At 39.6% G+C, this 25,329-nt stretch overlaps 1 protein-coding gene and 1 long non-coding RNA gene across 2 annotated transcripts in view; both read left to right on the top strand.

The window, feature by feature from the left end:
- The first annotated feature begins 379 nt into the window (after positions 1–379).
- LOC140697380 (uncharacterized) lies at positions 380–11,466 on the top strand. Its single transcript, XR_012074351.1, has 3 exons — positions 380–416; positions 9,838–10,150; positions 11,031–11,466. It is a non-coding gene; the product is annotated as an uncharacterized lncRNA (long non-coding RNA).
- Positions 11,467–20,231: 8,765 nt separating this feature from the next.
- GPR156 (G protein-coupled receptor 156) overlaps positions 20,232–25,329 on the top strand; it is a 102,438-nt gene continuing 97,340 nt past the window's right edge. The window contains exon 1 of the mRNA XM_006210336.4: positions 20,232–20,325. The gene's annotated coding sequence lies outside the window, so the exon portion shown is untranslated. The remainder of the gene's footprint in view (positions 20,326–25,329) is intronic.

Genomic DNA, 25,329 nt, shown 5'->3' on the forward strand with positions numbered 1-25,329 from the left:
CATTATATTGTTTTAGTACCTTTGTCTCCCAAATGTTGCTGCTCCCTTCCTCTGAGAACTTTCTGTCCTTTCTCTTGATCCCAAACTCCTCCCACCACCATAAAAGTCAGTGCACAAAGGAGTCATGTACTTCCAACAGTTCTTACCTTATAAGTGTGTGTGCAACATCTATTAAGAAGAGGAAAATGAGAGGACAACAAGATCACTGTTCTCTGCAGTTGGGACACAAATACAGTAATAAAAGAACTGGACATAAAGCTGTGATGCGTTGAGGAAAGAGGATTCTTGACGGTGAAGTTTTCAAGAAGCTTCTTGACTAGTGTTCCTGACTCAGAAGCAGCCTGACTGGTGTGGTTACAGGAGTTGATGTATCCAGGAGGAGGAAGGAAGGACACTTGGCTGAGTGTTACTCTCAGGTAATATAATCTTTTCAAGATACCACTGAGGAGAGGAACTTGAGTTGGGTCAAATCAGTGTATACATTCAGGTAAGCCCAAATCCTTCTGCAGCTCCCTCTGCCTGCCACATAGACAGATACCCCATGCAAGTATATACATATGCATACATGCAGACTGAAGTTTGGTCACTGGACACAGATCACTAAGAATGACCTGTCACTTTCACCTGACCATATGGCCTAGAGAGGAATAAATGAGCTTCTAGGTGACACTGCAGACAGCACTGGGCCCCCTGGGTGATAGGACTGATATTTTTCTCCTTTGAGAGATGCAGTGCCAAAGCCATCTTAGAGCAAAGGCCAAGTACTTGATCTGACATAAAGCAGATGTCTCTTCTCTCAGATCAAGATTTAGAGGGATCTGCTTATCATTAATGAGCCTATTACCCTGGTGAGAGTGATTTTCCTATATGTGCCCTTTAGCCCCAGGTAGCCAGCATCTAATTTCTTTTTTTTATTTAACCATGAACATCAACTCAGGATTAAGCAATCATTCATATATTAGCAGATCCAAGAAAACAGGCCCCATGGGTGTATGCCCTCATAAAATCAGGCAGTGAGGAAGGTAAGATCACGCAGATGCAAATGCCAATTTAAGAAAGCCCCTTAGCACTAAGAACCAATCTTCAAAAGACAGCTGCATCGCCGAAGACTTTTGGCACTGGCACCTTGCTTTCCTTCCTTTTCTTCCTCCTCAGTCTCTCATTTTCCTCCCTCTCTTTTTCTTCCTCTTCTTCCTTCTCCATCTTGATGATAGTAATGACGTGTAGGTCACAGAATTAGACATGGAAGACACAAGAGGTAATCGTGCCTTCCAAGGGCTTAGCAGTTAGGAATTAGAACACTGGGAAAATGGCAATCTGAATACAGCTGTGCTCTCTTTTAACTAGCAACTCCAATTTTTGTCAAATGGCAGCTCAGACTATGAGTGTATAAATGGAAGTGAGGCGGTGTATGAGTCCTGGAGGAAAGAAAGAGTGCCAGGATCCCCCTACCAAAGGCTACAAGAGGGGCCACCATTGGAAATACCCAGGGAAAGAGTGAACCAATAAATCTAGGGAAAACTTGTCTCTGAGCGATCTTGTGGATCCTAAAAGTGAAAATTGATTTCAGCCCTGCATGAATGTGCTGCTTTTTTCGGATCCCAAGAAAACAGGAAGGAACTGCCTTCCCTACCTCTGAGGCTGAGAGAATCTGCTAAGGGTAGGGAAGAGGGCATCTTCTTCCCTGCTTCAGTAGAAGTCTTGTGGACAGCTTATCTCCACGCAGTGAGCTCAAAGACAGGAGACCACCTTGCCTTCCACCATATGGAACTGCGGCCTTGTAGGATACTCAACACCAGCCCTGAGCCCCGTTGGGTAAACAAAGGAAATAACAACATATGCAAAGGAGCCCAGTAGCAGAGAGTAAGGTCAGCCAGAATAGACAAAGCATATACCAGAAAGATACAAGTGCAAGAAAAAAGAAAGGCTTCTGGAGAAGGAAGGAAAGGGGGAAGGGAGGTAAAGGGAAGGGAGACAAAAGAGAAGGAAGGAAGGAAATAAAAAGAGGGAGAAAAAGAGAATGAGAAGGAGGGAAGGAGAAAGAGAAAGGTGAGAAAAAGGAAAAAAGATTTTTCAACCTAATTGTGTGCATGAATGAAAGGAGAAAAAGATCACAGTTGAGACTAAACTAGTGGGCTAAAAGATCAAATGGAGCAAGTACCTCAGAGCATAGGGTAAAGATAAAAGGTGACTGAAATCGTGATAGAAAAGACAAGAGACTTGAGGATAGACCCAAGAGGCTTAGCCTACAATATTAGGAAAGCTGGATGAAGAAGAAGGCACGTATGAAGGAAAGGAGATAATTAAGCATATAAAGGAGAAATTTTCCTTGGATCAAGAAATACTTAAGTCTGCACATCAAATAGGCTGTCCAGATTCCAAGCTGAAATGATGCGCACGCACACACACACACACACACACATCCTAGTAAGATTCCTGGACACTTAAGGAAGAAAAGAAAATTTTACCAGCTTTCTCATAAAAAGAATAGTTGCCTTATTGTAAAGAAAATAGCATCAGACATCTTATCTGCATCACCAGTAGCTGGAATTCAGTGGAATAATCCACAGATTTCTGACAGAAAAAGACTGTAACTCAAGAATACCATGACCAGCCAAGACAACATTCAGTCGTCACCATGAAAGAATGATACCTGCAGATATGTGAGGAGTCAGAGACTAACACCTATATTTTCCCACTAAAGGGGAAACTTCAGAAGAGGCTCTAGTCATAAAACAGATTAACCATAACAGAGGGTGCGAGGTGATAAATAAGGATGAAGATGCGAGTGAGCAACAAAACTTAGAATAAATAGATCAAAATAAAGACAGAGAGATACATGTAGATAAAAAGGAGAGGGATAGAATCAGACCGAAAACATGTAAGTGGCTATACCAAACAACATAATAGCTAAATATATAAGATGTAAAAGTAATGGAGAGAAGTACTGTCTGGTTCCCTCATCCATGACTTAATGATCTTGTGAGAAATGATAAGACATATAAAAACAATTTGATAAAACATGATTATAGCAGAGACTTTAATACTTTATTCCAGAATTAAGCAAATCTGATATAGAACAAATACGGATGACATAGGAATTGAATACTACAGTCAATAAACTTGATGTAACATTTGTGTATAGAATCTAATATCCCTCAAACAAACAACCATAAAACATTTTGGGGGTAGTCATAGAAAATTTACAAAAGTCACTCATATTTGACCACAAAGAAAACCTTGACAGAGTACCAGAATCACATTCTCTGATAGTAATTTAATAAAGCTGGAAAGAAATAATGTAAGGAAGACCAAAAACCATACACAGAGGAGCTCAAAACAAAATTAAAAGATACCTATAAAGCAATGAAAAAAGAACACTTTACACCAAAGCCCAAATGTCACAGTGGAAACTGTATTCAGAAGAAAAGATATACCTTAAATGCTTTTATCATTAAAGAAAATAATATAAGAAATAAAGTTAGTTTTTATCTTAAGAAATTAGAAAAAAAGAGCAACAAGATAGACCAAAAGAAATTAGGAAGAAGGAATTAATATTACAGCTAAAATGAACATACAGGAAATGAGGTAGAAAGTAAAAATAAATGTAAAAGCCTTCCTTTGCAAAAGATCTGGCTTAAGAAAAAAACCCTGAGCAAAAATGGATAAAACTAAGAATTCTATAGAAAATGACAAGTAGAGGAGAAATTAAAAGTATGAGAGAAACCTATGACAGCAAACTGAAATCCTAAGAAAATGGACAATTCCCTAGTAAAAATACACATTACCAAAATCAATCCTAAAATATGATAAATATAAGTAGACCAGTTAGCACAGAAAAGCTTGCTATATACTTTAAAAACTTGCGTTGGAAAGACCCCAGGATTACATGAATTCATAGCTGAGCCTTAGTTGACATTTAGTTAATTCTCATGTTATTTTTAAATAGTCAAAGCCTAGAGCAAAAAAAAAGGGGGACCCTCTTCATTTTCATGTTTAATATCAGAGCTTGATATATAGTTGGCATATTTCATGTAATCCAAGATGCCAATGATTGCGAAATTCATGTTATTCTACGTACCAGGACAAAAACACTTTGTTAGCACTTAGAATTTTTACTTTATATTTACTCAAATTTAGGCTTATTTTAAAAGATTATCTTCTGTCACTCTTGTGCATCATAAAAAAGAAAATGTTTTCATACTAAGAGGAGTCAAGCCCTTCTGAATCACTTTTCAATTCAAAGCTACTGATGTCTGTGTTTTTCTGTAAAATACTGTCCTCTACTGCATCAAAATCATAGGTAATACCGCCTTTCCCAAGAGAAGGGCCCGTTGTCTCCAGCCTTTTTCCCCCAAACTACTGACTCTCACTTGGCAAGTTTAGACGCTGCATCTCTCTTGTTCTTGCTCTGGGTGTCAGTGGAAGGTTTCAGACAAGTTCACACAGGCACCGGCAAAGACAACTATGTCACAACTTAGGCCTGACCTAAGGCAATCCTCAGTGGCACCTTGATTTCAGAGACACAGTGAAACAATCTGCATCACAAAATTGATGAAACAGTACAAAACCGTAACCTCACATATAGAATACAGGTGCAAACATTCTAGGTAAGGTATCAGCAACCAGAGTCCTGCAATACTTCAAAGAAATAATGACCAAACACCAGACCCTCAAATCCGAGGAGCAGTTGGGCCATCAACAGGAAGAGAATATGAGTAAAGATGATCAAGCCTTGACTAGAACAGTGCTAGTATCACTTTTTCAGAAGAACAATACTTGACCAGGGGCCCAGAGACCCAGGTTATAATCTTAGCTCAGTCACTGAGCTTCTGTGTGACTTGGACCTGTATGTGTCACTCCCTGGTCTCAGTGTCCTCAAGAAAAAGAAGGGCACACCCAGGGGCTTTTCCAGCTCTGATATTCTGAGAGCCTGTGAATCTAGGACAGTGTCTCATCCGTGAATAATCCAGCCCGGGTTTTGTACAGAACTTGGTGAAAGTCAAACCCTCAGTTATTCAGGTAGAAAACTGGTCACACTGCCCAATAAATTCTCCTGCTCTTTAATTTCACACAACAGTGCAGAGTCTAACCACAAATACAGTGAAAACAAAAAATTGCCAAGTTCCCCTCCCCAACTTATTCCAGACAAATGTTCATGTCCTGACTTCTTTCTGACCCCCTATTAAAGCCTCAGGAGGCCTCCTGTGCAAAGCCCTTGGTGAGTCCAGGACAAGGCACTGAGCCTGCTTTTACTGCCGCCTCAGAGATTTCTCACACGCTCACTCTCTCTTCCTGCAGCTCCTTATTCTCCTCTTGATACTTCTTTTATTTAAAATGAATTTACATATATTTATTTACTTTTTTATTGTGGAAAAATATACTTAACATAAAACTTACCATTTTAACCACTTTTGAGTATACAATTCAGTAGCATTAGGAGCATTCACATTGTTGTACAACCTATCTATCTAATTTTTACATTAAAAAAAATAACCACATGACCTTAGTGACAAATTCAAATAGCACCTGAAGGCATCAGTAAAAAATTAGTCTCCTAGCCATTTGTTCCAAAGGAAATCACTCTTAAACATTTCTTGTGGATCTTTCCAGAATTATTTTTAATTTATTTATCAGTATATACAGTATGTACAGTACATATTTTTAAAATATTTATACAAGCAGTTTTTTTATTTTTAAAGATTTATGTACATTGTGCTGTCATTCCCTTTTCATTTATCTTGGAGCTGTTTCTGTGTCAACACATACAGCTCTACCTCAATCTTTTTGTTATTTTTAAATGTGTGATTATAAGATAATTGATTTAACCAGTATCCTATTTATAGCTTTATATTGTCTCTAGTTTTTTGTTGCTATTGTTTTTTTTTTCTTTTTGTAACTGCTATTTTTGCGACGACAAATAATGTTGCAGTAAGCATCCTTGTACACATAACTTCTCATACATTAGCTACTCATATCTGGAGTCTCAGTTCTTAACGGTGGAATTCCAGGATCAAAAGGGATATGCATGTAACTACTTTATTTTAAAGACTCTCTTCTTTGTAAAGTCTAAACGTGAAATGGTTTTGTTTCTCAAACCATCACTTTCAACTGTGTTATTTTGAATACCCTTCGGGCTTTTAAGGGCATCTTGAGCAGATTCCATACCTTTCTAGTCCATTTAAAACTTCAAAGCTGAGTCAGAGCTCTCCCTTTCCCTTGAGAGACTTGGAAGGGCTCCTTCAATGATTGAAACAGTGGAGGAATGGAAGTGAGGGAAAAGGCAAACCCTTCTTGACTTTAAACATCTCTTGTTGGCTATGTTGCTTCTCTGGCTAACCAGGTAGATGGTTGATGTTATCTGTCTGGCAGGCATCAAGATTGTTTGTTCTTTGGCAGGACCTTGTGAGGCCTCCTTCTCTGTTGCACAGTTCTCTGATGTGAGCAACATGGCTTTAGCTCACCCTCTTCCACTCCATCTTAGCTCTCACCACTGGACCACTGGAGTCCACTTCACAGCTGTTGCTCCCTGAATGGGTAACCATCTTGGATGGAGTGCTGGCAAGATAATTCTGTAGGGTCTTCTCAGTCCATGAAACAACGAAGTGTCCTTGCCACACTTGGAGTCTGCATTCACTGGACTTTGGGAGGAGGGGAGGGGAAAGCATCCCTTCTTCCCTCTCCCAAAGAAGAAAGGAAAATGCTCTCAAGGAGATTGTAGTAGTCTTTTCTCATAAGACCACCACCATTCCTCCCATTCTTCCCAGTTTTCTTAAATTGACTCAGCCTGAAGTTGAGGTGTGGTGACGGTAGCTGTGCCGGGTTTGCTTCCTTCCAGACACCCTGGGGAGGTATTTGCCCCATCTGAAAGTGATCAGTTGATGGCTCTCTTGAAAATGTATGCATATCTAGTTTTTCTTACTCGTGTCTAATAGTATGAGCTTTGGTTTTAAATGTAATTTAAGAAGCGAAAAAGTCCCTCTCAATTTCTTGTTACATGCATTTATCTATTTACAAATTACTCTCCAAAAAGGTTATATGATGTACACTATCATCAACAGCAAATGGGAATGCCTGTTTACCTAAACCCTCCCTAACACTCGCCTCAACATTTCTGAAGATCAAAGCTCCTGGCAGAACCAAACTTCTCAATTTACTTTGTCTTCTACAGGAGCAGGAAGAAAAAGAAACCAGACTGTGAATACAGAGTCCCAATCCCCTGCACCACCAGACTTGACACACTGCCAATCCATTGCAATTTTTTGGAGGGAGTTGCAGTCAAGGACTCCGCTTTCCTTCCCCAATCCCAACCAGCCATGCTCATACACACATCTACATTTCTATGTCAGATGCCTCCATTCAGAGTCCTCCTTGTTGGGGGCCTTGGATGAGGCGCTCTTCTCTACTTTGACTCAGTATATTTCCACTACTAGCCCTTCTCTCTCTCTCCTTCTCCCTGGCCCTCAGGTCCATAAATAGGCAGAAGCATTTTGCTCAGGGCTTTTTGACAGTGAGATGATTGCCCTCATATGTACTGCATTCACCTGGAAAGTTTTCAAAATATGTACATTAAGAACCTAAATGCCCAGCAATAAGGATGGTACAAATAAATTTTGGTGCATTTATAATGTAGAATACTATGTAGATATTAAAAGTGATAATGGAGATAAAAGAAAAGATGCTTATCACTGGTGGTTCAAAGCAGCGTGTACACTATATTTGCAATTATGTAAAGAAAAAATATGCAGACAGGAGAGCTACCAATGGTTGCCTCTGGGTGGTGAGGTAATGCATGTTTGATTTTCTCGCCTATCTGTATTTTCTTATCTAGGATGACCATGTATTATTTCTGTAATAAGAAAAAACAATGAAAGTTATTATTTTTAATGTGCATACTCTTTGAATGAGTGATTCTATATCAAGAACTCATCTTAAGAGTACAATTTTAAGCATGCATGAAAAAATTTAGCTAAAGTAATGTTTATTGCAAAGTTGTTTACAATGAAGCAATCTAGTGAAAATCTAGAAATAACTTAATTTCCAGTGTTCAGAGATTGGGAAAACAGATTTTAATACATCCATAAGTTATATTAGGCAGCTAAATTAAATATTTAATTACCTGAAAAGAGGCTCATAGTATAGTAATGGTTTTTTTAAAAACAGCAGGTTACACAACACTGTATTTCCATAATCTATGACCCAGAAATTCCACTTCTAGGAAATACTAGCACAAAGAATCAAGTGTAAATATCTTGACTGTGTCATTTCAGTGAAAAAGTAGAAACTACACAAATTTTATCAGAAGAGAATGCTGAAACAAATGATAGCACACTCATATAGTGGACTACTGATAACCATGAAGATATAAAATAGGACATCAAAATCATGAAATGTAGGGGAGAGGAGTAAGAAAGTGTAGACTTTCAAAGAGTGTGTTTGAGCTTATATGACTACCAGGCTAAAACAGGTAGATATAGTAATGGTTTAGCATACTTGAAAACCAGGGTAACCACAAATCAAAAACATATAATAGATTCACAAAAATCAGAAAGAAGAGAACTCAAGCATATTACAAAAGAAAACCATCAAACCACAAAAGGAAAAACAGAAAAGAAAGGAACAAAGAAGAAATGTAAAATCAACTGGAAAACAAGGTTTAAAATGGCAATAAATACATATGTATCAATAATTACATTAAAGGTCAGTGGACTAAATGCTCCAATCAAAAGACATGGAGTAGCAGACTGGATAATAAGACAAAAAGCTACAATATGCTGCCTATAAGAGACCCACTTTATGGTGAAGGACATACATAGATTGAAAGTGAAGTAATGAAAAAAGATACTTCACGCAAATGGAAATGACAAGAAAGCAGGAGTAGCAATACTCTTATCAGACAAAATAGACTTTAAAACAAGTCATTAAAAAAATAAAGAAGGACATATAGCAGACTACTCAGAAACTTAAAAACAGTTAAATTCCTATCAGCTCATACAAAAAATGTCATGATATTCTTAGGTGAAGATATACCCATATGGAGGAATTGTGAAATACATTCTAAAACTTTTATTTCCATACTGTTTCAGTAGCTTTACCACAAGCATCTATCATCATTCTACTTCTGTCTTAATGAATTTGACTATTCTAGATCCTGCATATAAATGAAATTTATACAATATTTGTCATTTTGTGACTGGTTTATTACATTTGGCATAATATTTTCAAGGTTCATCTTTATTGTAGCATGTGTCAGACGTTTATGCTTTTTTAAGGCTGAATAATATTCTGTTGTATGTATATACAGTATTTTGTTTATCCATTCATCTATTGATGAACATTTAGTTTGCTTCTACCTTTTGACTCATGTGAATAATGCTGCTGTGAACACAAGTACGCAAATATCTGTTCGAGTCACTGCTTTCAGTTCGTTTGGGTATAAACACAATTGGAATTACTGGATCATACAGTAACTCTACATTTCATTCTCATCAACAAGGGTTATTTTGGTTTTTTTTTAACATTTTTTATTGATTCATAATCATTTTACAGTGTTGTGTCAAATTCCAGTGTTCAGCACAATTTTTCAGTCACTCATGGACATATACACACTCATTGTCACATTTTTTTCTCTGTGATTTATCATAACATTTTGTGTATATTTCCCTGTGCTATACAGTGTAATCTTGTTTATCTATTCTACAATTTTGAAATTCCAGTCTATCCATTCCCACCCTCTACCCCCCTGGTAACCACAAGTCTGTATTCTCTGTCCATGAATCTATTTCTGTCCTGTATTTATGCTTTGTTTTTGTTTGTTTGTTTGTTTTTGTTTTTTAGATTCCACATATGAGCGATCTCATATGGTATTTTTCTTTCTCTTTCTGGCTTACTTCACTTAGAATGACATTCTCCAGGAGCATCTATGTTGCTGCAAATGGCATTATGTTGTCGGTTTTTATGGCTGAGTAGTATTCCATTGTATAAATATACCACATCTTCTTTATCCAGTCACCTGTTGATGGACATTTAGGTTGTTTCCATGTCTTGGCTATTGTAAATAGTGCTGCTATGAACATTGGAGTGCAGGTGTCATCCTGAAGTAGATTTCCTTCTGGATACAAGCCCAGGAGTGGGATTCCTGGATCATATGGTAAGTCTATTCCTAGTCTTTTGAGGAATCTCCACACTGTTTTCCATAGTGGCTGCACCAAACTGCATTCCCACCAGCAGTGTAGGAGGGTTCCCCTTTCTCCACAGCCTCTCCAGCATTTGTCATTTTTGGATTTTTGAATGACGGCAATTCTGACTGGTGTGAGGTGATACCTCATTGTAGTTTTGATTTGCATTTCTCTGATAATTAGTGATATTGAACATTTTTTCATGTGCTTTTTGATCATTTGTATGTCTTCCTTGGAGAATTGCTTGTTTAGGTCTTCTGCCCATTTTTGGATTGGGTTGTTTATTTTCTTCTTATTGAGTCGTATGAGCTGCTTATATATTTTGGAGATCAAGCCTTTGTCGGTTTCACTTGCAAAAATTTTCTCCCATTCTGTAGGTTTTCTTGTTTTATTTCTGGTTTCCTGTTTTTTTGGTTTTTTGAGGTAATAAAATTACTTTAAAATTTACCATCATGATGGTTGCACATATCTGTGAATATACTAAAAGCTATTGAATTGTAAAGTTTAAATGGGTGAATTGTATGTTGTGTCAATAAATAAATTTGTTTTTTAAAAAAGAAAAAAAGAAAAAGGACATTTGCTTAAGAGCACTAGGGCTGAGCCCTTCTTAAACTTCTATCCTCAAGAAGGGCTAGATAACCAGAAAGCTTCTCAACTTCAAAGGACTTACCAGCGTCAACTGTGTTGGATTCTGGACATCTAGTTTCAGGGAGTCTTGTGCTCATGAAAATTCTCCCTCTGGCTGTGTGGGGCCACCATGCATTAAACATTTGGTGACAAAAGTGGGTTGGAGAATGTCCATTTTATTAACTTAATTATTTTTAATATACTGTTTACTTCTGTTTCCCACAGATGTTCCCCTCTGTATCTTGTTCCTGCCCATCCCATGGAGCTTACTGTTGACAAGTGAAGCCTAGGAGACAGGTTCCCTGCTAAGACTCATAATGGCAACTCTTTCCAAAGGCTCCCATCATCCCAGCCAGCAGCAGCAGAAGATGTCTCTCACCTTTTAAAAGCTTGCTGAGGGTTGAAAAGTTAACCTGAAAGTCATTTAGGGGCATGACTGTAACATGAAAAAAAAAAAACTAACAATAATCTACTAATTACTCAGTCCCTCTGGTTCACACAAAACGAGCATCCTTACATGTAAGGACCAGAAATCTTCCAACTTGCTTTATAGGAAATAATTTAATCTGTGTTCCTGCAACAATCCTTACCTGTTGTGTTATTAGAATTCTGGAAGGCATCTGCCTTTCCTGTTCAAAGATGATGCTGTTGCTGCCCTTACTTCTTGCGATAGATGTCTCACATTAGCATCATCTGTAAGTTTTTTAGGTATGCACCTAGTGTTCCTATGAATATTCACTTCATCTCTCTAGGCTTCTTTCTTCATTTTAAAAATGAGAATGTTGAACTAGAGTATTTCTAAACTCTTTGCCAGTTTTGATATTCTATAACTTATACCTAAATAAGTTACAGAGGAAAATATTTATTTGGGGGACATTTTTCTTCTTTTAAGACATTTAGTCTCTGTTGGCATCCCTTTTTATCTATCTAGGACCACCGACATATTAGGCTCTCCTGCCTCTGATTAAGCCAGAAATCAAGAAACCACACAATCTAGTTCCAATCTACCTGCCCAGTTATCCTCCATTGCTTTTCTCAAAGATCCCTCCAGTTCTGTCAGAAATGGACTGCTTGCCTTGATTTCTGCCTCTGAGTTCATGCTCATGCTATTTCCTCTACCTGGAATATCTTCTCCCATCTCTGCCCTTTGAAATCATAGCTATCTTAAACCAAGTCAAGTTCCCTTTTCCCTGTGAAGATTTCTCTGTGTGGTCCTTAAGAGTAGAATGCATAACATATCTGTATCCTTAGTACCTGTCACAACACCTTAAACCAGCAAATGATTCCAGAATATTTGATGCTTATATTATCATTTGAATTCTTACTCCTTGTTTAAATATCTTAGCTCTACTACAAAACTACAGGGACCATGTACATGATTCTTTGCTTCTAGCAACATATTGCACAAAATGAACACCAATAAGAAGGAGAATCATATCCCTTTTGCCTCTAGGTTCTGAACAATAGAAATATAAATCCAAGAAATTTACACAATAATCTAAATATCAGCTTTTTAATGGTAATGTTAGATTGGAGTACAGCCTCTATTAGAAGTCAAAATGAGTTTCATACTCTTTCCTCCCAAATTGAACTTAACCACCCAAGCTTAGGCAGAACTTGTACAAACACAGCCCATCTATAGAAGCAGGGTCAGTTCTAGTTAGTCTGCCATATGAAGAAGAGAAGAATGCATATCTTCTGTGGGCAGGATCATTCCACAGAAAGCCAAGAAAGGGCTTGGCTATGTAAATGCAATGATACTTTTTCTAAAACAATAATCACACAAGTCATTCTATTTCCCGCAAGAAACAAGTGGGAGGTGAAAGAACAAAGAACTGAAGCTTTCTCCCTAACACTTCCGAGAAAGCAGAACTATGTTTTGGACCATGGCAAGAAATCATGGAAAGGGACAAGTTATCTCCTACACTTGACAAATATTTGTGGAAAAAACAACAGCAAAAGATAATAAAATAAAAGATATTGTCACTCTGATAATAGTTCATTCTTAGAATGTGCCATTCACAAACCAACCACAGCCCTCTATATAGTAGTGCAAACTGGAGCTAGCCTTTGTAGGTCAGTTTGAGGTCAGGTAGGGAGCATCTTAGGAAACTGAGCTGGGTCTGAATTTCAATGCCTGCTGTTACTAGTTGGTTTAAGACTGAGAGGCCTGGGAATTCTAGTGGCTTTCAAGTCAATTTCCAGGTAAAAACTCTGGGGCCTTATTTTAAATTCCAAGTGGAACAAAATTAAAAGGGAGTCAAGGTGATGAGCCAAGAAGTCAAGAGGGTGGAGTGTAGAGGTTACCTTTTTCTTAAGAAGGATTAGCATGAGTGACAGGAAGAGGGGACCTTTAGGGCTGAATCTTTAGAGTTCCAGTACTAATGTCAATCCATTGATTCAAGGTTCTAGGTCTCAGATAGTATCATGGGAGATTCTACAGCAAGAACAATGGCTCTCCCCATCCTAAAACATCACACCTGCCAATGTGACACAGGGGTGCCCTTCCATTTGATTTACCTTGAACTCCCCCACCCTACTTAAGTAAACTCATTAATGTCACAAACAATTCAGGCAGAAATTTTGTCTTCAGAAAGTTTCTGTTAAAATGTGTGTTTTCTCTAGTTCCCTATAGTAATATCTCAATTTATAATTCAGCTGGCTACCTGAGTAATTCCATATTATGAGACACTTCACAAGTTACCTTCAAGTAATGGCCCAGAGTAATATTAAGACCTAAATTAAAAAGCTTACCAAAAGCTTGTGAATCAAAAGGTCAATTCAATTCAACATGCATTATTAGAAGAAAAGGAGTATTATATATGACAAATTTGTTCAGTAAAAAGCAACATCAATTATTCTGAAGATGGAACCCATTAAGCCATTTCTGCCAAAATCAGGCACGAAACAGGAAATTTCCAACATCATTGTTGTTGACCATTATTTTGTAGATTCTGGCAAACACACTATGATGAGGGAAAAAAGTTTTTCATTGTTATAAATACTAAGAAGATACTAAATTATTCATTTTTTATAATATAATTGTTTATCCAGAATTTTTTAGATTCTCTTAAAAAATTTAATGGAGTTAAAATTAAATTAGGTAAAGTGGCTGGATATAAGATAAAATTTAAAGCCTAATTGTTTTTCTTTACATAAGTCCACTATGTAAATGGGGAAAATATTTCCTTCAAAATAGTGACAAAAACCAAAAAATGTTTAGTAATAAATTAACTAGAAAGGGAGAAGTACTTCCAGAATAGCAGAATAAGGACCTCCAAAGACTTACACCTTCTTGAAAGCAACAAGAACACTCACAAAGTTGTCAAAATCAACTTTTTCAGAACTGTGAAAATTAAAGCCCATAAAAACCTGAGGAGCATTTATTCAAATAAAATGGCTGAATCTCAATAAGAACAGCAAGCTTTGTGGCATTTTAACCTGCTCTAGTCCCATTTGCCTCACCCTAGTGCTGCAGTAGTCTGAAAAACCAACAGCCTCACAACTATGACAATTGTGAAAAACAGCAGTCTAGCAGCCACTGGAGAGAACATAAGCCCCATCCAGAGAAAACTGTCATTATTTGACCTGTCAGGCAGCTCCCTGGAAAAGTCACATAAACAGGACTTGTCTTTATTTGACCTGACTCAGGTCTTCATCACGGAGGAATACTCTATCCCAGAGGGTTTGACAAAGACAACCAGTGACAACTTTTTAATATCACAGCTGCCTAAAGTAGTAATTCCCATTGGAAGAAATAAGAAGCTGGCCAAAAAGACTTAAAAGAAAATCTGGAGAATGAGATGTCCAGATTTGAAAAGTTCTGACACATTCCTGGGAATGTAGAAAGCCAAGTGCACTTGCAGGGTTGTGTGACTATCCAGAAAAGACCTAAGAAGTCCATAATCTCTCACCTGTGGCTGACTTGGAGGCTCTGAAAAGCAGGAGGTGAAGGCTAAGGCAGAGCTGTAGACTTCTGGAGCATTGAATTCTTGCCTCAAGACACATATACACAGAGGTCTTCAGCAATGGATGGGAAATTTATTGGTTCAAGTCATTTAATAAAATCTCCGTTCCATCATTAACTGCTAAGCTAAGCGGGCAGAAACTTTAGTGGCTACACAGGACAAAAGATACAGATTTCACAAAATAAGTCCAGGAAAGTCACTAAACAAGCAAACCATAGCAGCAGCTACAACAACAATTGCAAAAAGAAACAAAAACAGACCCTGAGGTTGGTGGGTGGAATATGATTTACAGATTTGTCACATTATACAATTTAAAATGTCCTTTTCTTAACAAAAAAAAAATTATGAGACAAAAAAATAGGAAAGTATGGCCTAATACACAGAGGGCAAAAAGCAGTCAGTGGAAACTGTCCCTGTGGCATTTTAACCTGCTCTAGTCCCATTTGAAGCCTAGATTTTGGACTTACTAGACAAAATAATTAAGTCAGCCATTGTAAATATGTTCAAAGAATTTTAAACAATCACATATAAAGAGTTAAAAGAAAGAAAATGATGTCTCATCAAATAAAGAATATCTATAAAGACATAAATTATTTTTAAAACGAACAAAGTTAAAATTCTGAAGTTGAGAATTACAATAAGTGAAATCACAAATTCACTAGAGGATTTATAGCAGGTTTAACAGGTAGAAAAAAGAATCAGCACACTTGAAAATAAGTCAACTGCAATAATTCAGTCTGGAGAACAGGAAGAAAAAAAAATGAAGAAAGCCTCAAAGACTCGTGTGACACCATCAAATGTACCAATACAACAAGCATAACAGGAGTACCAGAGGAGAGAAGAGGGATAAAAGGGCAAAAACAATAATTTAAGAAATAATGCCTTAAAACTTCCCAAATTTGATGAAAAACATTAATGTACACATCCAAGAAGATCAACACACTGTAGGTATGATAAACACAAAGAGACCCATATCTGGGCATATCATAGTCAAATTGTAGATAACCAAAGACAGAATCTGTAAGGCAAAAAGAGAAAAGTGGCTCTTCACATACAAAGGATCCTCAATAAAAATTAACAGCTGACTTTTCATCAGAAAGTATGGAGACCAGAAGGAAATGGGATAACATATTCAAAATACTAGAAGGAATAAAAAAAAAACTTGTCAACTAAGAAAGTTTTCCTATATTCAGGAAAACTGTCCTTCAAAAATGAAGGAGAAATTCAGACATTTCAAGGAAACAGGAACTGAGTTTGTGGCCAGCAGATCTGCCCTACAATAAATGCTAATGGAAGTCCTTCTGGCTGAAATAAAAGGACACTAGACAGTAACTCAAATTCACATGAAGAAATAAAAAGGACAAGTAAACATACTACACAGGTAAATATAAAAGGCAGTATAAATGTATTTTTTTGTTTGTAACTTTTTCTCCTAATTTTAAAATAAACTGTATTACAAAGTAATTCATCATAAAACTGTATTAATGAATTTATAATGTAAAAAAGGGTACAAATAATATTTGTGCAAAAATAATAGCACAAAGAAAGAGGAGGGAATGGAGCTATATTGGAGCAAAACTTTTTATACTATTGAAATTAAGTTGGTATTACTCCCAAGTAGATTATTTAAGTACAGATGTTAATCACAATGCCCAAGGCAACCACTAAGAAAACAAACAAACAAATAAATAAATATATGTGTGTGTGCATGTGTGTGTATAATCAAAAGAAACACAGTAGATCTGAGGATTTAGTAGATAGAATTAAGGACAATCATTTTAAACAAGTGTCAATCTAAAATTAAAGATTCAAATTCCTGGGACATAAAGTCTATTTGCTATAGTGTGGGTCATATCCACTACTGTGGTCAAAAGAGTGAGGTTCCAAAATTGGCAGATCTCTAGAATTGCATAGGAGAAATTTTCCCAAAGAAGTGTATTTGGAAAAGAAATAAATAAATTATGACTACCAAATGTTTTAACACTTTGTTAACTAGAATTTTAATAAATCAAAATGGTCTATTTAATGTGACTCTGCCAGATAATAATATGCAGAAAATTTGTATTATACTATAAATGCACGTATATTTGTGAATGGAGCAATGTGGATTAATAGTGACTGGGTAGGAGATTAGAGAGTAGAATGCTATGTCAAATTTTTGAAATAGTGAAATAGGAGATTGGTTTCCTAAGGAAGTTTGAAACAGCAAGATCTATTTTCATTACCTAAGTGCAATATTGACTCTAGTTATAACTCATGTGAAATTAAATTGACATAAACCTGAATAAACTGTAGTTGGTTTAAAGATTCCAAACAAAGTTAAAAGATAAATGAGAGATTGGGGAAAGTACTTGCAACACATACAACATATTAACACACAACAGATATAGAGTTACTATCTATAATATATAAGAAATTCTTACATTTCAAAAAGAAAAAGACCAGTAACTCAGAAAGAAAAATGAACTAATTATATGAATAAGCAATTTACAGAACAGAAAATCCAAAAGGGGCAAAAAGAGAAAACATGAGCAGCTTCACTAGTAATCAGTGAAATGCAAATTAAAGGAACAACTATTCATTTATCAGAATGGCTAAAATTATACAAAGCAAATTGGTATAGCCTTTTAGAAGGTGTTCTATTAACATTTTAAAAAGATCAATCTCATACCTGGGAGTCAACACCTCGGAAATTAAAGTACCAGGGCATTTGGATATACATATAAGGATGTTTATTAAAACACTGGTGGCAGTGGCAATTGTTTAAAAAGAATTTGAATGTCATGAGTAGGGAAACTCTTGAATACATTTTGGTACATCCATACTGGGGAACATTATGCAGCCTCTAAAATAAAAGAATGAATTAGAGCTATACCTGTTGAATTGGAAGGATTTTTATGAGATTGTTTAATGAGAAAAGCAAGAAGCATGGAAATGTTTACACTATGATTCCTCATTTTGTAAAATAAAGATATATAGATAAGATACAGATCTAAATATATATCTATAAGATATATATTTATATCTATCTATCTATCTATCTATCTATCTATCTATCTATCTATCTATCTTAGCATGCTTAACTTTTAATAAGTTGAGAGTAATGAGGGGAGAATCAGGTAAGAAAAGACTGAAAAAGAGGGTGTCCAAAAGAAAACACAGCCTACACGAAATAATTCCATGTGTGCATATATGGATGGACAGATGCATAAAAATATGCATGAAATGTGATCATCAAAACATTAACAGTAGTTATTTCAGGGTTTGGGGGTTTATTTCCTTCCTTATACGTTATGAATTTGAATTTTTATAGTAAGTAAAGTTTATATACAATGATAGAAGGGTTATTTATTTTAAAATATGTATGTGGCCATTGCCATGGAGAATGAAGTTGAGTCAGAAATATTTTCTGCCTTGCAGAAATACCCTACCTTGTAGACTCTGACCATTAATAGAGAGACAAGAGGATACAGTCAGCTGTCACATGAAGACCAACTTCGTGAATGCTGTAACAGAAGCACAGGGTGCTGGGAAAGACATCAGTTGATCTCACAGATCCGACTGAGAAGATGTGGAAGAACTTCGGTAAAGGAGAAGCAATATGCGTTGGATCTTGAAGGCTTGGGAGCAATTTAACAGGTAAAGATGGGAATAAAGAGAAATCCAGGATAAGGGAACAGAGTGAGCAAAACACAGGGGGGGGGCATTAAAAATCCAGGGTATATTCAAAGAACGGCACTTGGCCCAACTCAGTACAGCTGGAACACAGGTGTTGAGTGGACAGAAAATTTAAAAGGTATGCTGGTTTCCAATTGTGAAAGCAGTTTAGACTGTACCCCAAGTGCAGAGAGGAGTTACTGCAGTCTGTGTGTAGGGTGGGTGGGAGGTGGGGGAAATGCTTTGTTTTGTTAAGAGAATGACATTCTTCGTTCTGCTTCTGCTTTCGAGGTGGGGAGAGACAGGGGATAAGAAAACCAGTTAGGAAACTATTAAAATGATTCAGGCCTAGGTAATCAACAGCTAACAAGGGCAGAAATGTGGGAATACAGAGGAGGGGAAGGATTCCAGAAACATTTCTGAGGTAAACAGGGCAGGCCTTGGTGGAAGATGGAAAACCTGTGCATGGCAACTGAGGACTTGGGGATACTCCAACTGGAAAAAGAACATTGGGATTGAAGGTAGGAACTATGTCGGGAGAAAGATTCCAATATCTTGCAGAATATAGGAGGACTGTTGAGAATAATGGGCTAAGAGTAAGGAGAAATTCTGAGATGAAACAAAAGCCCTATAAAGTTCAGAAGGACAAATCCTCAATCTACAATCACAGAACTGAGGAGCTGTTTCTGGTCTCTGGACTTAGCTGCCCTGAGGAGACGTTAAACCCACGTGCCTTCTTAACTAAAGCAACCCCCAAGAAAGAGGATCAAATCTGTCTCCCTCACTTTCTGTCTGTTCCAAATGCACAGGTCAGGCTGCACAGAAAGAACGAGAGATCTGGAAGAGACCTGGGTAGAATCTCAGGCACAATTCCTGCACTAGGGAAATCCAGCTTTTTGCTCACTGCCTTGAGGAAACCCTTGGGTATTCTTTCTTCCTCTAATGTCCCCCTTCATTAGTACCCTTTCTGTGAAAAGAAACCTCTTGGGTAACATAGTGCATAAGACATCTAAGAACGTCACTACCCAGCTTCCCTCCCTTCCCTCCTCGCCAGCCAAGGGTTTCCTCCACGCAGTAGAGAAAATGTGGGGCTTCCCAACGAGCACAACACGTCTGAGGTTTTAAAGTAAATGAAAATGTGGAAAGTCTCTCCAAGATCATCTCCATCTCTCTCATCCTGTGACTTTTTAAGGGTGTCTTGAACACAAAGCTCATGCATATTTTTCATGGGTAAACATCTTGTTCGGGTTTCCTTTTAACAATCCTGGGAAAAGCAACGTTCTCATCTGATAATAAAGTGGGTACAAACTCAACGTAAAGCATTTGGAAAACCTAGAGAGGATAAAATAAGAATATGAATTGGTAACTCCATCTTAGAAATAAAAATGGATATTTGGGACCCAAGCTTGAGGCTCCACGGCCCCGGGGCCAGGTCCTCCGGCAGCCGCAAGCCCAGGCTGAAAGAAGGCGCCCACGGAGGGGGTCTGGGAGCCCAGCGGCTGGAGGCCGGGCTGCCCCAGGGGACCGGACGCGGGAGCGGGCAGGAGAGCGCGGCGCGCAGGGTCCCCGGGGCTCCGAGCCGTCCTAGCCTGCGGGCGCTCCCGGCCGAGCGCTCGGTCTGGCGCCGCGTGCGGGGCGGTGCCACGGGAGGGGCTGGACGCGCGGCCCCGCCAGGGTCCGCCGGCGGCAGCCCCGCAGGCACCGCGCGCCCCGCGCAGACCGCAGAGCCCGGCGCCGCCGTCCCGCCGCCTCCGCGCTCTGCTCCTCGCGCGGCGACGGGCGCGGCGCTCCGCTGTGCTGCCCCCGCCCCTCCCCGTCCCTTCCGGCCCCGCGCACCCGCGAGAGACCCGGGCGCCGCGGGGTTGGCGCTCCTCGGCGGTTCCGGACCTGGTGAGGTGAGCAGCGCGCCCTTGAGGGTCCCAAATTCGGGATTTTGTGGGGACCTCTCTGTGGACATGATATGTCTACAAAACATCAAACACTGAGGTACAAAGTGGAAAGGAATGGGAGCACTTTGTCTCCTCTTCAGAATCTGGGCTGCTTTTTCGGAAACGGTAAAGAAACTACCTTCGAAACTGGAAGCGAGCCCGAGGTCACTGAGCAGGGATGCCCGTGGCAGCTTCCTGAGGAGAGGGAGGAGAGCATTGGTGTTTGTTGGGAAGAGGGGCTGCGGCTGTTGTGTTTGCTTGAATAAGCGACAGACTGTTTAGACGGAACTGCAGGGAGAGAGCCTCCTCGCCAGGCTTGTCCCATCTGCCTGGCAGGGGCGCGTTCACCCAGGGGTGCAGGGCGGCAGATAGGGTGGACTTCCTCACGGAGATTGTGAAGTCCTGAAGAGAGAAAGTTTTATTGCACCGCGGTCTGTCGAATTGCCTTGTTCTGGGCCGAGGAGAGTCTCCTGGGAGCTGCAGCATCCTTGTACCTGGCGAGCACTCGTCTCCTACTTGGCTCTATCCGGAAACTTGAGGCCACTTGTTTGAACTTGGCGTCTGAATGGTGTGTGTCTAGGTATATATGCGACACTGCAGAATCCGAACCTTGAGGTTTTTTTTTAATCGAGTTTTGTTGTTAACATTTTAGAATAGAAATCTGTGGGGCGAGAAGTCTTGGCATGCTCTTACTCTTCCCTTTGTTGGTTTCCTAGGTACATGCCTGCATGAATAATAGGCAAATTATGTCCTAGCCTATAATGAAATGTCTTTTCTGGTGTAGTCCTTTGAACCAGGATATGGAGGGTAACATTAAATTATGGCATCTCCACGTAAAAGTGAGAGATTTTGAGGTGGGGATTAAAAGCTGGAAAAATTGTTGATGCAATTGTATGAGGCAGCAAGGCCTGCAAAGGAAAACTGATTTTTCTCCACCAACGGCTAAATGCAGCATAGAAGGCCTCCCTGCAGGCTGAGTAGCAGCCAGGCTTGCAAAACAGTAGCTTCTTCCTTTGCTGCAGTTGGAGCAAAAGGGTGTGGAGACAAATGGCTGAGGAAGTGATTTGTATGTATTGTTAAGGTAGTTTGAGTCTGGAGAAGAAAATGCCTTGGCAGGCTTTGCTTGAGTTAAGAATCCTTTGGGAGGGGAATGGTGGCTCTCTGGTCCCTATTTTGCCAGCCTAATTCCACTTCAGGGCTGCCAGTGTCTCTGGAGTGCTCCCTATATTTCCCCTTCTCTTTTGCCTCCAGCTTTTAGCTTCTCCCTGTTCCCCAGTAAAGTCTAGCATTAAGCCTGGTCAGAGGCAGAGTTATGATAGCCTGGGGATAGAGAATTTCCAAGTCTAGTGAAGCAGAATTGTGGCCCAAGGGTAGGTGGGATGAAGCAACTTCCAGCCTAGACTTCCCGCCCAGGAGGCACTCAGAAGAGTAGGAGAGTAATGATGAAGGGAAAGAGGTTCTCTGGGGAGGACAGTAGACGCTTAACAGTTTGTTTCCTGCTGAAGGTTTTAATCGTTCCTTATTTGTTGTTTGATCATAGGGCCATTTCCAGATGGGGTTGATGTTGTAGAGAACATCTCTGAAAAGTCTCCCCTTCTCCCGAATTTGCATTTCTTTCTGCTCTCTTGTAGGTTTTCAGAGAGTAAGTGGGGGCTGAGGGAGAGAGGAGAAAAGCACTGAGGCTCTGACCTTCCACAGAGATGGTGGAAGGTGAACTGACTTGGGGCCCACAAGATGGATTTGAAAGCTGAAAAGAATGTTCCACATTTAGTTAAAAATTAGACTGTTTATTTTGCAGAAAGGTGTTGAGAACCCTAACATTCATATGCAGTTACTGATGAATTTTACCTTGATAAATGATGCACATTCCTACCTCTTTTTATAACATGTTGAAGGACATGTTATTATGAAAAATTTCAGACGTACAGAAAAGTTACCTACCTCTCTTACAAACTTATAATCATCTTCAGACGTAAACTGTTAATAAAAATCAGATTTTGCAATCCAGGCATATGTTATCTGGTCCTGGACAGAGCTTGAATTAGAAGGTGTTTAAGAAATAGATGTGTGAAGGAAATTAACATTTCTGGGGGCGGGGGTGGCGGGGATAGGATCTTATTCTTCTGACTCTTGCTTTAGATCTTAGGCAAATCTCTTAATTGCTTCCTTTTTGCCATTGTTAAAACATCAGTTGGATTATATCAATCCCCTGTTTAACACCCTCCAATGGAATAAAATCCCTCACACTTGTAATAAAATCCAGTTCTCTACCAGGACCTACCAAAGCCCTGTGCGATCTGGCCTCTTTGACATATTCTGTCACTCTCCCCTCACTTTACCGTCTTCCCTGCTCTTCTCTGCCTGCACACTCTTCCCTCAGATATGTGCACTGCTTCTTTCCTTAGTTCATTCAGGGCTCTTTTCGAGTGTTACTTTCTCCATCCTTGACCACCTGATCCAAAACAGTGCTTTGTCACTCCCTGTTCTCTGACCCTGCTTTAGCTGTCTTTACTGCACTCATCATTACCTGGTATTTTATAGTATGTCTGTTTCTATGTTAATCATCCATATGTCCGCCACTCAAATGTAAGTTTCATAAAGACAAGATTTTTTTTTTATCCATGGCTCTGTTTATGTTTGGCATATTGTAAGCAATTAATAAATAATTATTGAATTAACTAGATAATTAAATGACACAAACAAGACCTTGCCTGCCATGAGGGTTGCAGAATGCTTGGTAAAATACTAGAAGTCCTTGTAAGTAATTCAGGTTAATCAATGTTTTATAGGTGAGTGATGATCCTGGGGCTCAGTAGCCACTTGTATCGTCACAGTGCTTCGAAGTTGAGTCCTGTGCCAGAAACTGGGTTATTTTTGACAAACCCTCATCCCAAAAAGATATAGACTTTTCAATCCCAGAAATTTCCCACATGCCCCTTGCTAGTCACCCCCACCTCCCAGCAGCAACTTTTGTTACGATTTCTGTTATCACAGATTAGTTTTGCTGGTTCCTGAACATCATATAAACAACATTCACACAGGATATATTTTTGTGTCTGGCTTCTTTTCGCTGGACACAGTGTCTATGAAATTCATCCACGTGAGTCTATCAGTAGCTCATTTCCTTTTATTCCAAGATAGTATTCCACCATATGAATATCTACCATCTATTTCTCCATTCTCTTATTGATGGACACTTGGGTTGATTCCAGTTTGGGGCTATTTTGAATAAAGCTGCCATGAGCATTCCTATAGATTCTGCCTGATTTTGAGTCCTGTGTACTTTATCTGGAAGTCTTCTTTGTGCCACCAGTGCTGAGAAGTCTGGCAGGTTATGGGGGCGGTGACTGATGTGGCACCGCCTGCCGCCCCACATTGCCTTCCGTAGACATCCCCACTGAGCGCTGACCTCCTCCCGCTGCCGAGAGAGGGCACTTGGAAAATGAGTGTCCATGCCAATCGGGCAGCCCCTGAGTGCACTTTCAGTGCTTCTGATCCGTAAAGGAGACTGTAGAGTGCCTGCTGCCACCGCTGCTGTGTCCCCCTCCTCCTCCCTGCTTCCCATCCCAGCACAAGTTGACTCTGATCAGCCACTGAGGATGCTGCCATCGAGGGGTTGAAATATTTATGAACAAGAGTCTTGTTCAGAGCCTGATAAAATATTTATGTGTTTCCATGGGGCATTGGTTTCCATCCGGACTTCTCAAGGTGTTTCTCAGAGACACTTGTCATAATCATGAGCTGCTCCAACAGAGACAGATGATACGGCCAGAGAACATTGGTGATATTGAACCCACCTTGCAGAGCACCTTGCTTTCTAGGGATAGGGGAGAGTGAGCACACAGAAGAATGGGTATCAGTAGTGTCTGGGTCAGGAGAAAGACGCTTGTGCTGACAAAAATGATTCCAGAAGAGCAGGGACGGTTAATGTAGTATCCCTGAAGGTGTGAGTGCAGAGGGGCTGGGGCAAAAGAGCTTGTCATCGTGAGGAGGGATTAATTAAGATGGTGTGCGTTCATTCCAAATAGATGAATGAAATAATCAGCCTTGTAAAGGACACAGTTCCTTCAACACCGATGTAGACAAGGCCTACATAAGACAACTCTGCCGACTGCTATAATTAAGTTATCACACCTGCTATGAAAGTATGGGGGAAGGAGTGGAGGCTAGCCAGAGTTTCCAGGTGGAGGGTAGAGAACTAGCTATTTCAAGAGGGATCATTATTTTCTTCCAAGGAAGAAGCGCCTTTTGAGTCAAGTTCTGAAGGAGATGTGGCTGTTTGACTGGCAGCTGTGGTGTGGAAGGGCATTTCCAGAGAGACAAGTAAGTTGAGCAGACATTCGAGGTGGGGCTGAGTGCTGGTGTGGCTTGAGTAAGGTGAAGAGGTGGGGCGTGGAGGGTCAGGGCAGGTTTGCAGTGAGAGATAAGGCGGGATAACTGAAGGCCAACTTGTAAAGAACCAAGAGCGTGGACTTCACTCTGTTGTAGGTAAACACATAACTTTTGACCTGAGATTGGGTCCAATTTTAAATAATTCTTGGATGGTGTATCCAGCCTGAGCAAGGCCTTGAGGTCTGTTTATGTCTAAGGCACTTCCAGAATTTTCTACCATGTCCAATCCAGTCTAGAGATTTTGTGACACTCCCTGGTGGTCTAGTGGTTAGGATTCGGCGCTCTCCAATCTAGAGACTTTGTGTAGTCTACTCTGAAGGATGTAGACAAGTGGAGGTCAGATCCATTTGGTGTACTCCGGGGACTCACCAGGAACAGGTCTCACCAACCGCCGTCTTGCCCCTTATCCCACATACACTCAGAATGCTCCGAGTCAGACTGAATTCATAGGCCATATGCTGCATCCTCTGACCTCTTTTATGTCCACTTTGCCTCAGTGGAGGGGAGTTGAAATGGTCTAAGTACCCCTTTATCGCCTGAACCTAAATCTGGGTCAGTGTACTTCAGGCTAGGTTGCCT

The sequence above is a fragment of the Vicugna pacos genome, chromosome 1, assembly GCF_048564905.1.
Source record: "Vicugna pacos chromosome 1, VicPac4, whole genome shotgun sequence".
NCBI lineage: Eukaryota > Metazoa > Chordata > Mammalia > Artiodactyla > Camelidae > Vicugna > Vicugna pacos.